This window comes from Chiloscyllium punctatum, unplaced genomic scaffold (assembly GCF_047496795.1).
Source record: "Chiloscyllium punctatum isolate Juve2018m unplaced genomic scaffold, sChiPun1.3 scaffold_521, whole genome shotgun sequence".
In the NCBI taxonomy this organism is placed as follows: domain Eukaryota; kingdom Metazoa; phylum Chordata; class Chondrichthyes; order Orectolobiformes; family Hemiscylliidae; genus Chiloscyllium; species Chiloscyllium punctatum.
Window position 1 is genome coordinate 10001 of NW_027310255.1, and position 2500 is coordinate 12500.

At 62.4% G+C, this 2500-nt stretch overlaps 1 non-coding gene across 1 annotated transcript; it reads left to right on the forward strand.

The window, feature by feature from the left end:
• The first annotated feature begins 2022 nt into the window (after window positions 1–2022).
• Window positions 2023–2176, forward strand: LOC140473112 (5.8S ribosomal RNA). The gene has a single exon (XR_011958098.1). It is a non-coding gene; the product is annotated as a 5.8S ribosomal RNA (ribosomal RNA).
• The last annotated feature ends 324 nt before the right edge of the window (window positions 2177–2500 follow it).

Consider the following 2500-nt stretch of genomic DNA (forward strand, 5'->3'; position numbering starts at 1 on the left):
CTTGGGGGTACGCCCGTTTCCGTTTCAACTTGTCTCGCGAGGGTGGTTTCGGGGCCAGCAGGAGAGCTCGTCGGGGTAGCAGGCCCTGCAGCCGTGGTCACCGCCAAACCCCCACAACTCGAGCAAGTGAAAAAAAAAGTAACAGGAGCGAAAGCATCTCTGTCGGCTTGGGGGTACGCCCGTTTCCGTTTCAACTTGTCTCGCGAGGGTGGTTTCGGGGCCAGCAGGAGAGCTCGTCGGGGTAGCAGGCCCTGCAGCCGTGGTCACCGCCAAACCCCCACAACTCGAGCAAGTGAAAAAAAAAAGTAACAAATAAGAAAGGATCGTCGGCTTGGGGGTACGCCCGTTTCCGTTTCAACTTGTCTCGCGAGGGTGGTTTCGGGGCCAGCAGGAGAGCTCGTCGGGGTAGCAGGCCCTGCAGCCGTGGTCACCGCCAAACCCCCACAACTCGAGCAAGTGAAAAAAAAAGTAACAAATAAGAAAGGATCGTCGGCTTGGGGGTACGCCCGTTTCCGTTTCAACTTGTCTCGCGAGGGTGGTTTCGGGGCCAGCAGGAGAGCTCGTCGGGGTAGCAGGCCCTGCAGCCGTGGTCACCGCCAAACCCCCACAACTCGAGCAAGTGAAAAAAAAAAGTAACAAATAAGAAAGGATCTCTGTCGGCTTGGGGGTACGCCCGTTTCCGTTTCAACTTGTCTCGCGAGGGTGGTTTCGGGGCCAGCAGGAGAGCTCGTCGGGGTAGCAGGCCCTGCAGCCGTGGTCACCGCCAAATCCCCACAACTCGAGCAAGTGAAAAAAAAAGTAACAAATAAGAAAGGATCGTCGGCTTGGGGGTACGCCCGTTTCCGTTTCAACTTGTCTCGCGAGGGTGGTTTCGGGGCCAGCAGGAGAGCTCGTCGGGGTAGCAGGCCCTGCAGCCGTGGTCACCGCCAAACCCCCCACAACTGTTGGGCGCCTACCTGCGCGGGGCAGGAGGACACTTTCCGATTTCAAATCTCCGTTTGCCGAGTCCACCCCGAACGCACGCGGGCGGGCGGGTTCGCATCACCCTTCGTCACAAGGGGCGAAGCCCGTTCCACCGTCTCGTCAGTAGTGCCGACCGGTCTGTGATCGACGAGGGGAGCCACACCAGGTCCGGCCCTGCTGCTTGGCGGCACCGCGTCGTCGGGAGCTCGCGACAGACGGAGGGTTTCGGTGTACTCTCCAGCCACGGGAAACGAAGCCGGTGATGCAGGCGCCGGTCTTTCGCTCCCAAATCGGCTGGGTTTACATCGTTGCTATCTAGTCACGCTCCCTTCAAACCCGACGGGGTACCTATTCCCCTCACCCGTCTGTGCGTATACAGCCTCTTTGCACTTGCGGGATGGGGGTGGTGGTTTAAAGACTCTCGAGTTGCCGCCCGTCGGTCTCCGAGCTCCGTGCAGTAGTGATCCCCAGCGAACTGCCAGCAGGGCGAACGAGCGATCCCGCTCTCGGTCGGGGCGCCTGGCGTCGATCGGTGGTCGGTGGCTTGCGGGCAAGCTGCGCTGTGAGTGTGGGAACGAGTATGACGAGCCGTTGCCGCGACTCCCAGTCCACCTCGGCGGTGGCTGGGCCGGGCGGGCGTCTGCTCGGGCGAGTGCCGCCCCCGCCTCCTCGCAGGAAGTCCGCTCGCCGACACGCCGCCACGTGCACGCGTCAGTGACGCTGCCGAACCGATGGCCGGTGCCCGTTCCCGCCTCTGCTTTTCCTAGGGCAAAGCTGCTGCACGCCTCGTGATACTAGGCGGGCGACATGGTGGCGGTGATCCTGCCTCCGTCGCTGCGGTGCGTTGGGGCACGCATCGCCTCTTGGGCGCCCTGTCCTCCTCCCCCCAATAGACGTATGTTTCTGCGGGCCGCACCAGGATGGTGCTCCCCATCGCTTCACGCCACCCTGCTCCGCCCGCACGCCGGCGTGCAGGTGGCTGTAGCTCAAGGTGGGGAGCGTATGTGCGGTCCGGGTCGCTTTCCTCTGGCGAGGGAGAGACCTAAAACAAACTCAGACAACTCTTGACGGTGGATCACTCGGCTCGTGCGTCGATGACGAACGCAGCTAGCTGCGAGAATTAATGTGAATTGCAGGACACATTGATCATCGACACTTTGAACGCACTTTGCGGCCCCGGGTTCTTCCCGGGGCCACGCCTGTCTGAGGGTCGTTTGGCAATCAATCGCACTCGCCTTGGCTGGCGAGAGCGCGGCTGGGGTGTCGCAGAGGACCCGTCCTCTTTGTCCCCCTAAGTTCAGACTCCGGAGCCCTCCGGCGTCGGAGCGCTTGGCCTTTCCCCCCCACCCTGCACATTCCGTTCGTCAGGCTCGACGCCATCCCCCCGCCGGGGAGCGCGGCCTGGCGTCCGTCTGTGTCGTGGCAGTGGGGCCAGCACGGCTGTCACCGGTCCCAGAATGGCTGTCGGTGGTTCACACTGTGTGTGTGTGCCAACCCTCCTGGTCTCTGGGACACGGAGCTGCCACGAAGTGTTGAG